The 14327-nt window shown below is 36.2% G+C and overlaps 1 protein-coding gene across 1 annotated transcript in view; it reads right to left on the bottom strand.

Moving 5' to 3' along the window:
* The window catches only part of atp2b2 (ATPase plasma membrane Ca2+ transporting 2), a 168966-nt gene extending 165829 nt beyond the window's left edge, over positions 1-3137 (bottom strand). Inside the window, exon 1 of the mRNA XM_067388773.1 lies at positions 3092-3137. The gene's annotated coding sequence lies outside the window, so the exon portion shown is untranslated. The remainder of the gene's footprint in view (positions 1-3091) is intronic.
* Positions 3138-14327: the final 11190 nt, after the last annotated feature.

Here is a 14327-nt window from a genome sequence, read left to right as displayed (position 1 = left end):
TTCTGCAGGCAGAAGGTAGCATATGGTTTGCCGGATCAATAAACACACACCTGTGCCTGAACATCAGTGTTCATACAGTGATCTTTGAGCAGTGCCCTGCATATCTATTAATAATTAAATGACTCGATACAAACAATTTAAGCAAAATCTCATAACTTCAGGCCAGTTCTTCAAATTTTCACATGCATACTGTATTAGTAGCAGTGGAAATGGCTGAGATTCACTGGAATGACCCTAGTTAGGGAGTTTTTTTTTAAATTTGTATATATAAAATAATCATCAAATATATATATATATATATATATATATATATATATATATATATATATATATATATATATATATATATATATATATATATATATATATATTTGAATAGCACCTAAATACACACTAAATTCACTGAATTTAGTGTGTATTTAGGTGTTATTCAAATAAAATTGAAATATTATTGATTTGAATTTGTATGATAATGTTTTCCAGATAAATGTAATTATTTTTTTAGTACGATGACAACATAACTGTCAATTATTTCATTCATGTTGTCTAAAAACAATAAAGCTAAAACAAATCTGAGTCTGAAAAATTTGATCAATAGAGTGAATGTGGATCTGTTGTGCATATTTATGGATTTCCAAGTGCATTTGTGGATCATACAGATTTTCTAGTGTATATCCTTGTGAAAAAGAAGTGCAATTCACTGTACTGAATGTCAATTAAAGCTTTAACAAGTACGATCACAGCGAACATTCAGATCTGTGATCTGATCCAGAGAGAGCAGTTGTCATGTATTGATATGAAACAGCTTCACAAACAGTCTCCGCAACCACACAGATTCATTATTATTCGTTGTTTTACAATCATTTAAATGATCACATCAAGAACCGGGATAAAAGTTCATAGTTCGGATATAAACACTGATGTCTACGGTAGTGATCAAAACAGAGTAAATCACCTTTTGAAGGTAAATTGACACTTCAAATATAAAGAATATCAATTACATCGTTACACCAGTAGGTGGTGACAAGTGACTGTTAAAAATGTATTTGTCATTGAATCATTCATTCAAGAGATTCATTCAAAAATGCAGATTCATCCAGTAATGAAACAAGTGAAGTCTTTATGAGTGAGTCACTGATTCATTATTTCAAGTGATTTGTTCAAAAACTCTGATTCATCTAGTAATAAAACAAGTGAGTCATTGAATCATTCATTCAAGAGATTCATTCAAAAATACAGATTCATCCAGTAATGAAACAAGTGAAGTCTTTATGAGTGAGTCACTGATTCATTATTTCAAGTGATTTGTTCAAAAACTCTGATTCATCTAGTAATAAAACAAGTGAGTCATTGAATCATTCATTCAAGAGATTCATTCAAAAATACAGATTCATCCAGTAATGAAACAAGTGAAGTCTTTATGAGTGAGTCATTGAATTATTCACTTAATCATTTTTAAAGAAAACATTTTAAATACACTGCAGCAATTAACATTTTGTCAGAACCTATAGTAAAGTATATGTCATTTTGTTTAGTTGTCTGTCGTTGGAGAATTGTGATCGTTATTTGAAACAAAAGCAGGATGCATTCTGATTGGCTGTCTATGTTTTTACCATTCATCAGTGAGAAAAAAATCGTTCTGAAACGGATTCCAAGTATATATTTTCTCTGTGCCGTTATCATTATCGTTGTGGTGTGAACTCTGCTATTCTTTTACATTAAGAATGATTTTCAGAATTAAATCTTCATCATTGTAGTTGTCATTCTTAGTGTGAACGGGATCCATTTACAATTGATCTTGGTTATAAAAATATTCTGAATCCCGCAGCATCCTCATTGCTAAGGGTCTTGCAGATGTTCCCAGCTTCATGTTTTCAGGAGTTATACTTTACTTCTTTCTTCATGCAAGTTCCTCTAAGAGTGATTTACCAGAGCAGATTAGGGTTTGGGTTCAGAAGGTGTGCTAGGATGTTCAGACTAACATTTACAGACACACACAGTGTATTAGTATTGGATTAAACGTCTAACTAACATCTCAAAGTGGGTCATTTCACAGGGACTGGCATGCAAAACACAAATCTGCCATTAGAAACAGCACATACCTCACAAAGCTTTCATTTTAAAGGCATTATGAAACAAAACTGGTGAATCTGTATGTCTTACGCAATCCCAAACGTTTCTAGAAAGATCCCACAAGAAATAAATCTGCTTAAATCAGCAGTCAAACAAGTTTGGATCAATGAACACGGAGGTAAATAAAACCACAGCAGTAATTAAAGACATATGATCTGCTGCCTAAGAACATCAATGATTTCACAGTGAGATTAAACAGAGCATATGGAGACAAAGACCACAATAATAGAGATCTCAATCGTGTCTCAACTGTGCTCAAGATACCAAAGTCTGCTCTAAAAAGAGATTTCAACTTCTATTCAATTCTTATAAAACCGTATGATCACAGTAAGTACATGAACAATTGAGACAAACGCACTTAAATGAAACCGAACTCCACAGCGATAAAAGCACAGCTTCTTTTCTCAGGAAACTACAAACCTGCACCAAACATGGAGTATTTCAGACTCACAGTAAGGCATCGGTTTGCTTTCTAACCAGACAACAGCATCATCAGAGCTTGCGGGTGTATCTTTGACTCAAACACAGCAGGCTGAGACCCAGCTGACAAAATTACCTGCTAAAAACGATGAGTAAACTGTGATCTGCAATGTTTCTAAAACGTTCAAATGTCCAGTTTACTTCTTGTGATTAAAAAAATCAAATACAAACAACATCACATGGATGTTCTGAAAATGTAAAAGTAAAAATTACATCATAAAGAGTGTTGTTTCTCTCAACATCATGAATCAAATATGAATAATGTTACAAGAACAGTCTATAAATGCTTCTTAAAGAACGATTTATCTTAACACCTTTACAAAGCATCAGTGAAAGTTGCGAGGACGTTGGGTATTAACTGATTTTAAGGAAAATTTCACAATAATCTCCTTTAAATTTCTGACCAACCTAAAATAACAAACAGGAATGGAATAACTAACTGATTTTCAGAGAGAATGAAAGTGAGGAAAGCACTTACTTTAGAGCATCTGAGAGCCATAGTTCCATTTACATGAACATCCTGTGGCTGCAGCACTAAAAATAGAGCGGCCGGGCCCGTTTGCACTTTTCCATGCGGCCAATGGATTTGTCATGAGAGCGGGACACTGGGAAGGCCCAACCAGACATCAGGGGCGGTGCGGTGAACGCGGTCAGATCTGAGATGGCGTGAGGTCAAGCGGGAGTAACAGCTGTGTGTGGATCCGTCGGCAGGTGATGATGGTGTGTTTCAGTGTGTATCAGAGACGCATTGACAAACACACCCGCATTATCCTCGCAAATCCTGCATAATCTGTGCCTCAAAAGTCATTACGGCATAACTACTGAGCAAAAGGTTATTCAAAATTAATCCCGCTCTCCGTTTGCACTGTGGCTGAAGGATGTCCTCTATCGTATGGAGTGTTTACAAGGATCTGCTTCCCAGGGATTTTATGGAAGCTCATTTGAGTCGAGGGAGTAATTGGCACTGTTTCAATGTTTATCAGTGAGAGAAACATCATATTCTTTCTGTATAATGATTGTTCTCACTGAAGGACATGCTGAGCTCTGTTTGTGACACATTTTAAAGGGGACTTATTTTGCTCCTGGTGTCCATTCTGGTGTCTCCAGAATGTGTCCGTGAAGTTTCAGCTCAAAATCCCCCACAGATCATTTATTATAGCTTGTCAAATTTGCCTCTATTTGGGTGTGAGCAAAAACACGCCGTTTTTGTGTGTGTCCCTTTAAATGCAAATGACCTGCTGCTCCAGAAGAGGGTGGAGCTTTAACAGCTCAACAACAACAAAGCTGGAGAATCTCACGCAGCCAAAATGAGGAAAGTGTTCAGCCTTACATTGTTCAAACCGGAGTCGACACTGATGGAGAGACTCAGGAAGAAGTTACAACTTTTAGACGTTTCTGAATGGTTAGTGGATAAATTGATGTAGTTGCTGTGGAGTTGATTCAACTCATCCGTTAACATGTGCCGTCATGTTCATCTTTTGTGTTGAATTGATCCTCGTTTGAGAAGCAGTCCGGCGTAAAATGACGACATGACAACAACACTCTACTACAACTATATGATCACACTCTTATTCACACAAATGCTTTTAAACCATTTAAAGGTGCCCTAGATTCAAAAATTGAATTAATCTTGGTATAGTTGAATAACAAGAGTTCAGCACATGGAAATGACATACAGTGAGTCTCAAACTCCATTGTTTCCTCCTTCTTATGTAAATCTCATTTTTTCTCATCTCTCATCTTAAAAGAACAGGCGAATCTCAACATAACACTGACTGTTACGTAACAGTCGGGATCATTAATATGTACGCCCCCGATATTTGCATATGCCAGCCCATGTTCAAGGCATTACACAAGGGCAGCCAGTATTAACGTCTGGATCTGTGCACAGCTGAATCATCAGACTAGGTAAGCAAGCAAGAACAATAGTGAAAAATGGCAGATGGAGCGATAATAACTGACATGATCCATGATATCATGATATTTTTAGTGATATTTGTAAATTGTCTTTCTAAATGTTTCGTTAGCATGTTGCTAATGTACTGTTAAATGTGGTTAAAGTTACCATCGTTTCTTACTGTATTCACGGAGACAAGAGCTATTTTCATTTTTAAACACTTGCAGTCTGTATAATTCATAAACACAACTTCATTCTTTATAAATCTCTCCAACAGTGTGTAATGTTAGCTTTAGTCACGGAGCACTATCAAACTCATTCAGAATCAAATGTAAACATACAAATAAATACTATACGTAAGCGATTAGACGTTGCATGACGAACACTTTGTAAAGATCCATTTTGAGGGTTATATTAGCTGTGTGAACTTTTGTTATGTTGTTTAAGGCAAGCGTGAGCTCTTGGGGCGTGGAGCAAAAGATTTAAAGGAGCCACAGCCTGAATCAGCTCGTTTATAATGATAGGCAGTTAAAAAAATGAATAAAAATAAATAAATCTATGGGGTATTTTGAGCTGAAACTTCACAGACACATTCAGAGGACACTTTAGACTTATATTACATCTTTTAAAAACATGTTCTTCGGCACCTTTAAGCGCCACAAGACACGCAAGAAAGCACTGTCTGTAATATGGAAGGCCAAAAGGTTGAATTTTAACATGATAATAACACACACATGACTCGTGCTCATAGAAAGATGCCTGCCAGTATCGAGTTTTCTTTTGTGCTTGAACAAATAATAACACACAGAATTATGCCAAAATGCCCGTTTTGAGTATCCTCATAAGAGCAGTCTAAAATTAGATAAAGTCTTAAATTAACTTAAAGAGTTGTGAGAAAATGAGATGCGCGTAAGATCTGCGTCATGTTCGGCAGCGGCAGCTCTTAAAGTGACAGCAGCCTAATAACCAGTTGTGATGTCTGTCATTAATGTAATTATTGTAATAATTGTAATGTAATGTAACTAATGTAATTAATAAGGGTTTATTTAATATATAATGTAAAGTGTTTGATAACTTTATTAAATTTCTGTATATTTTCTACCTGTTAGTCAATTGACAGCACTATAAAAAGGCAAAATTTATTAACACTTTTTACTCAGAAATTGCTAGTAAATTTCACAGACAGTTACAAAGAAATGAGAAATAACATAATGAATGATTTAAATGTGAAATTTTGAGGTAGAAAGTCTTAAATAGTGTTTTCTTGGAAAACTAACTCCAATAATCTTTGTTTTATTTACATTTTTGAAAAAAAAAAAAAAAATTATATAATGAGAATCAGGGAGGGAATTAAAAACTGCAATGCAATAAAAATGCTATTACACATATGTATGGTCCTCAATAACAGATCTTATTTTCTTTATGCAAAGTAGAATTTCATATTTTTCATTTTGATTTTTGGGTGAAAGATTTCTTTAAGAGATTCCCTCAGTACAAAATCCTCCACGGTCTCAAGAAATGAATCATACGAGCCTTCCTGGAGCGAGTTATTTAACCTATGACACATGGAGGCATCAAACGGAGCATCCTATTGTGAGGTCCAGGGTCTTGATGGAGAAGACATGTGAAGGCAGCTGTAGAGTGGGCTTCCCATGCCCTTTAGGCTGGAGCTGGACGTCTCCCACAGGCCAGGCCAACTTTAAATAGCATGCCCTCCCACCACAAATATTATTAGTAACATACATGAGCTGTCCAGAGCTCACGATGAGCAAACCCAAACCTTGGACTTCCTCAGGGCCAAACTCCTGTCTTTATAAGCCCAAATTCCTCAGTCGGTAACTCCAGCTACTTTTATAGTAAAAGCAAAGCCACACACCATTTCCCACAATCACATGCATTTCATAAACACTTGAAGTTAAATGTGTTTGAGTCTGTGTCTTTACAGTCGAGACCATGGATGCATCCCAATGCACATGCAAGTATGTACTAGTGCAGCTAACAAATAATACGTTCTAAGAAAGTTTTGCTAGTGTTACCATTAAGTTATGAAAGCATTATTTCTCAAAATGTCCAGTTTTTTAAATGTTCTAAAAACATTTTTTCTTGGTTATACAAACGTTGAGGGAACATGATGGAAAGTTTTGGATGCTCTCTGAACGTTCTGAAACAAGAAGATTTAAAAAATGTTAGACAAATGTCCAAATAAAACATTTCAAAAAGAAGGTATACATAATGTTTTTGTGCTAACGTTTTGAGAACATTATTAAAGACCAGATAAATCTGGAAGAAGGTTTGTTCATAACTTTGAGAGAACCTTGCCAGAACATTAGCCAAAGTTCTGAGTACGTTCCCTGTTAGCTGGGAATCTGGTGATGGGGAAGATTTTAAAACTGGATCTTTAAACCACAGACCCTTTTATTTCAGACTGATCATTTGCAGGTCAGTATTTGCATTTATTAATTTTTAAAAGATTTTAGCTTTAGCTTTAATAATATTTCTGGCTTTAAAGCCCTCGATTCTACTTTATACTCTTATAATAACAACTCAAATGTAAACATAATTTACAAATATATAATTACGTTAATTATTAATTAAATGCAATTGTGCAATCAGTCATGCAAAGCATGTATATATAATTTCTGTGCCAGGAAAATCCAATTACATTCATGGACCTGTGGCTTATTTTCAATGAAGTATGATTTGAGACACACTAATCCTAATCTCACATATTAAGGATGGATAAAATGCAAATAGGGATTATGTGTGTGTAATATGTATTATCCATGATAATACACTAATTGTTTTAATGATATGGAGATATTTTCAAGTATTTCTCTTTGCAAAAAACAAACAAACATCTTGCGAGTGCACACTTCAACTGTGATGTTGACTAGTAAAATTCAGTTAGAAAGAGCATGAAATTCTATATATGGTGGTAAAAATACTCTTTTATGAGTCAAACCAAATTTGTAACAGAAAGTTACTTTAAATTTTACAGTGTAGTACTATAATTGCAGTAAAATATGTGGCATAATGCTAATTTTAATTGCATTTAAAAGACATTTAGACACGTCACTAAAAAACAAACACAATCGTCCTTAGAAATGTGCTTTGCATTAGCTGCAAATAGATTAAAACAGCTGGCAGTAACACTACTGTGAGTTCATCATCTGTGCTGTGCATATGTGGATAATGGCGGTAAAAATAACCACAGTTCTTGGCAAATCATCAGAATAATCAAAATTGCATGTAAACAGAAGTGAAGATGTTTGCTTTTTTTCTCATGTAGACATCTTACTGTGATTAAGGGTACGTTTACACAACAGCGATGCACTAAACGGAAAAGTTTTTCATTTGCATTCAGCTGACAACATTGTCAAAACGATCGCTGTTCACACGGATCCACCGTAATGAGTAAAATCGCTGTATTCTGATGCCAGGCCAGTAGATGGTGATGTTACTTTGTAAAGAAACACTACGCGCCTATAGACTGAACACATTATATGCATGTGCATGACGTAACTGTTTTTCACAAATTCAAGTTTTTATAACAACGGTATCGTTTCCAAAAACTTTTTTAAAAAGTTTGTGTTTTCAGGCCCCAAAATGGCGTTGTCGTGTAAACGAATGGCCAAAACACATAAAAATGTTTTCGTTTTTAGTTGAAAATGATGTTGAATAAACGGACCCCAAGTGTTAACTCTGATTAGTGAAAATCATCACATTATTGTTGCATGTAAACTTAGTAAATGTCTTGTTATTCTAATTTAATTTGATTAAATGTCAGAATCTGACATAAAAGGTGATGCACACATCTAATAAGTTTAGAAAAATTGCCTTTGCAAAGGCAAATATGGTTAATTTCTGTCACTTTTAAAAATTTACCCTTGAAATTCAACTACAATGGACCATTCGATCATGTCTACATTGCTAATTATCCAGTGCAAACAATTAGTCCAGTGCACTTCATTGATCATTACAACATTTGAATAATGATTTTGTGTCATTTGAGTGTTTAATTCCATTTATGAGCCGCATAATTTAATCCAAAGTTGTGTATCAAATGAAAAATGAAGATTAGAATCATTTTGTTTCCTTCATTGCTCTGCTCAGTGAAAGATCCAGGATTACAAGTTTATTTGGTATGAATACTGATATTTGTGTGGGAAATCGCGTACGCACTTATTAATACCCATCTTGGGTCTATACAACATTTATATTGTACATCAGGCCACACGAAAAACCCTAGTGCTCTTGTGGTGGTTTAGACACTAGACTAGTGCTCTATATTCAATTCAACTGAAGTCACATGACACAGCAGTTTGAATATGCAAGATAGATATGTCATTCATCACACATAGGGTATGCATTCGTGGTCACTATGAATGAACTGTTGTTATATGGAAAATATATCTTAATATTATGTGTGTCAGAACAAAAATAGCAGGCTAGATGTGCTGTAATGACAGATTTTGATCGAACTCTTCTTTTCCAATAGCAGCAAAAGTTCAGAAAACAGCAGCATTGATCTGTTCAGATGGCATATTTGATTTCCAAAAAAACATCTGTTTTTTAGAGTTTGCTAAGTAAATCACCATGCACAAATACAAATCTGAAATAAACTTGTGCAATGTGCAATGATAAATCATTTAGCATAAACACTAAAATATTCCATTTAAAAAAATAAGAACTGTCAATTTTGATTTCATGGTGACTTTAAAGTAAGCAGTGTTTATTCCCTGCTGACCCAACAGAGAGCATCTCCTGAGGAGGCTGTAGATTCACACTGCCCCCTTCTGAATCTGCTCTTACCCATAAACACACACTCCCTTCCACTCTGTAATGGACCGTTAGTGGGCTAACCGTTGGCGGACTCCTGTCGCCTCTTGATATTAAGTCTCAGCAGGCCTCTGAAGTCATTAACATTGAGGAAAAAGGCTGCTTGGAGAGAAACAAGACAAACAAGAGAGCAGTACGAGGCTGAGAGCGGGCCAGCGTTCACACAGAACACTTCCAGTGTCTTCCTCAATATCTCAAGATGGTGATTCTCTGGACAGCGAGTACCGGCGGTCGCTTTGGCGACATCTGGACGCTTCTGTACAAACAAACTCCCGTCTCACTTTGACTATTCATTAGTTGCAGATGTCTCAGGAACGACTCATTATAACAGAGTCCAACCACCTGCTTCATCAATATTGGCCCTCAGATGCTCATTTAATTAGCTAGAATCAAACGCTCCCCGTGCAGCACGACTCTCCGGCTCCAAAAACACTTAAATCACAGGAGAAAACACTGCTGAGAAAGAGCCCACAACACTGAAGTGTGCTGGATTTCAGCTCATCTATACTGTAGTGTAGTGCTAAACACTAGAGGTGCTTCCATACTAGATTTCTCTTTCTAGACAATTATTCAGAATGACATCTGCAGATACCGATAGTGCTTGAAATAAAATGCTGTGTGAACTCAACCTATCAGCATGTTCAGTGCCCAAGAAAAAGTACTACCTCGTGAGCAGGGACTTTCTGAGGGGGATTTTTTCCCCTGAAACTTTTACACCCAGTACCACCCCAAAGACCCTAGCTCCTGGGGAAGGTTCCTGAGGTGGAAACGTGGCTAATGAGAGCCCTAAATTCAACACGAGACATTTTCTTCACACACAGTATGAGCTGTAGTCTGACACGACCTCTTTTGATTGACAGGATACGATCCTCATCATCGGCTGTTTTTAAACAACTGGCTGATAGCCAATAGTAAACACAGGCCTCTTTGTTTTTATTGGCCGATACTTCACTGTATCCCTACTAAACACTGACACATTTATGTTGGTTAATTTTTCATCAGATATAAAACTCACAACAAAGATATCGATGACAAGTTGTGCTACACAGATCTGTGTCCATTCAAATGCGCCTAATAGTTCTCAGCGCTGACATTATGGTTTACGGCTGAGAATTAAATGCTTGCCAAAAGTGCTGTCGAAGTAAGAAGTTCACTATCAATTAAATTAAAAGCAGACTAGGTAGGCAGCTCAAAGGTTTTGTTCAAATCGTGCTTATGATGTGCTGACGAGGAAGAAAGCTTACTATGTTTTGAGATTCTAACATTCCAACATGCTTATGACGGCCAAACGCTGTTTGCTGGTTTCTGAGACACTCTCTTTCAGTCTCCTCTAAGAGTTTATGATTTATGAAGCATGTTATGATAAGCCATAACACTTGCATGAAAACTAGAAGCTCTAAATTTCACTTCACAGCAGTTACTGTAGTCTGAACGCACTTTTTATTCTGTTTCCGTGACTCACAGCTGAATAAAACAGTACAAGAAGTGCACATTAAAGTCTTACCCATAAACTCTCTCTCTTGCATTATCATCAACATACACAGTGAATTACACAGAAACACTACAGACCTTATTTTCTTTTTCGATCGGGGTGCTTGATAAACTGGTAAACTTTATATGCATAAAACAACTCCGATGAACTATAATAAAGTGCTCTCACCTTCATTACTGCTGTATTCAGTATTGCTCCGGAGACTGGATCGCGAACAGTTGCGAACACAAGCCTGTTTTGTATCGTCTCTTTGTATTGACCCTCGTGACCCTTGCATTCAAACTCCACTGAAGATGATTTCTGACCCTCATCATCACAGCAAACCAGCAAAAAAACTGCTGATGCATGAGAAAAATCTTTCGTTTTAACAAAACTAAAGACATTATTCAACTTTACCATATCCATAAAGGCCATGAATACCAATAGGCCACACAGTGCAAACATGTCATGCTCTGCCTACAGAAGATCCATGTTTTCCCAAACAGTTCAGACTAAATAACTAAATCAATGAGAGGAAGTTGATGGCCTTTTTGAAAGCAAGCGCTGCTCGTTCGGCCCCTGATGGAGTGAGGGAACAGACTGAAGGGAAATCTTTTTGAGAAACAAATCAATACATATAATTGCAATATCTCCCTTGCTGATATTGTTTGACAGTTTTTAATTTGAGGTCATTCAATAACCAAACCATTTCAAGAATAAAGTAAGCTTAAAGCTTTTAGTACTGAGATGGATGGATGGATGGATGGATGGATGGATGGATGGATGGATGGATGGATGGATGGATGGATGGATGGATGGATGGATGGATGGATGGATGGATGGATGGATGGATGGATGGATGGATGGATGGATGGATGGATGGATGGATGGATGGATGGATGGATGGATGGATGGATGGATGGATAACAGTACATGATCAGCAAAACTACACCTAATTGACTCTGTTGGGTGACGTCAGACTCATTGTGTTTCATCTTTGTTGGTCTGAGCCAAACGTGCTCATTTTCCAGTGCTCAAGCGGTCAATCCGTTACAAAACATTGATTTTTAGAACAATGAATTGTGGGATATTCACAGAGCTTCAGCCAGGAGATAAAAGAACAGACATTTCCTAGACATTTAACAATTTCCATCCACCCATTTTTATGCGCATTTTGGGATATCACATATAAAAACGCTGGATGGAATTGTAAAAATGCGCATGAAAAACTTTTATATCTGATAAGACGACATGCACATAAACTACGATGGAAAGACATTTACCGAATAAATCCCTCAATGCGCAACAAAAACCTCATGTGACTTTGCTTCAGCTGAGGATGTGATTGGATAACTGGACCAATCAAATCACATCATCTCAAATGTCAGTTTGGTGGTTCTGAAAGCCAAAGTCTGCCAATTTTGTGCACAAGTTAAATTCACAATGACACTCGCAACTTCACTTTTATCCTTGACGTTCACATGCTCAAAGCTAAACTTCAGAAGTTAAAGTCTCTCCCACAATAATACGTATAAAGCAGGAATCTCTATCCATGTCTATCCAGCGCTCATCTGGCTCAGGAGCAGTTGTGCTGTGAATGTTGTGTCCAAGAGATCATGTGCAAACATTGTGGGAAAGGCTGATCATTGTTGTTTGTCCTGGGGATTTGATATATCTACTCAAGAAAATCTCTGCTTCTTCTCATAGTATGGCTTGTTTTTGCTCTGTTTCCACCACACCATCTTCAACCAGCTACAGGTGCTCTCAACCACTCCATATTAGGTGTCTTTCACAACTACTGTACTTGCACGTCTACAACACGCTCGATCCTTCACTGAAAACGAAAGTAACTCACTCCCGCTAAACGTTTACTCTTTGACTTCACACACCCGGTGGAAACAATACAAGTCGACACCCTTATGACTAAAAGTTTGCTAAGGAGTATTTCCTACTCAATCAAAGCGGTATTTGACTCTGGTCAAGCCTGTCCAATAGAAGCAGACCGGTTGGAGTGGCTTTGGACGGCAACATGCCCAGTGCATTATGGGCGTTTTCCCTAGTGAAGTCTTTTTTGCCTTTATACCACAAAGACAGACAAGTTTAATTGAAAGCTCATTTTACCAGAAGTATTACCACTTAAACTGATGAATATGGAAATTACACTATTTTCTTCTAGCGCTGCTGAACAGCCAAAGCAAACTTCGTTACATTAATTTCCTGCTATCACTGTAATGATGCTTTGAAATAATCTGCATTGTAAAATGGGTAATTCTACAGAATTGGTGCAAACTGATGTTCCACAACCAATAAACACATTTAACGCATTTAAGTATTCAAATTTTAGATGTTTACTAAGATCCTTCTATTATCTATTGAATCCCACAATAATATTTAAAATATCAGTAAGATTACATATAAAATCATCATTTATTGGGTACTTTCAATTGAGAGGAGTCTGTCCCGAACCCTGACCCCTAAACTTCAACTTGTGAAAATATTGAAATATTGTTTTGCCATTTTTTCCATTGTTGTTTTTAGAAATATCTTTTTGATTTTTTTTTTAAATGAAGTTTTTAACATTTATTTTATATTTTATTTTTAAATCATGAAACGTGTCCCACATTTTCACATCACTACCGAAACAGTGTGTGTTTGAGTCATTGATCTGAGACTGATTTTAACACACTTCTACATTTCTGATCAGGAAATATTCCTCTCACAGCCTCTCTTTCACAGCAGATAGATCATCATTCTGAGTTAAATGTGTTCAGAAGTCTGAAAATCTTTAAGGAACATATTTTTTTCTGCAATTTAGCAAAATTTTCTGGGTGTTATTTCATTAAATGTAGTTTTTGTGTGTGTACAACTGTTCAGAACTGTGTTAGATAACCATGTGCTGATCAGCATCTTTGAGCGGCTCAAAAGTGTCGAAAATTGTCAATACCGAAACGATCGGAACATGTCATCATTGTTCTGGTAGTGACAAAAGGGAACTCAATCATTTATTTGGGGGAAATAAACACAATTTTAATACAGTTATGCGAATCATTAGTATTTTAATGTGTTTTAGTATGCGAGTTAAATCCTGTCATGTGATGTGTCACTACCAACACATTACTGTCACTACCGAAACTGTGCATCACGAGCGAAACATGGGGTGTTTTATCAGAAATAAACTATATTGAATGATCAACTGAGATGTTATTAATGTGTTTGGTTCAATGTTTATTCAAACTAATGAATCCTTCACTTTGAAATCAGTTTGAGAAACTTTATGACTTTTACAAAGAAAGATTGGATTCAAAATACAACAAATCTCATAAATTACACTTGAAATATTGTTAAAATTGTATTGTTATTGACTTACCAGAGAACACTTTTTAATATATATATATACACAAAGTAAATGTAAGCAAAATCTGAACAGGTCAATGTGACCCTTATTATTAAATTATGTATTATTGTGTTTCGGTAGTGACAAATTTGGGGAGAGGAAAAATATTCCAA

The sequence above is a fragment of the Chanodichthys erythropterus genome, chromosome 6 (genome assembly GCF_024489055.1).
Source record: "Chanodichthys erythropterus isolate Z2021 chromosome 6, ASM2448905v1, whole genome shotgun sequence".
NCBI classification, from domain to species: domain Eukaryota; kingdom Metazoa; phylum Chordata; class Actinopteri; order Cypriniformes; family Xenocyprididae; genus Chanodichthys; species Chanodichthys erythropterus.
Note: the sequence above shows the minus strand (reverse complement) of the source record. Positions and strands in the feature narration are given on the sequence as shown.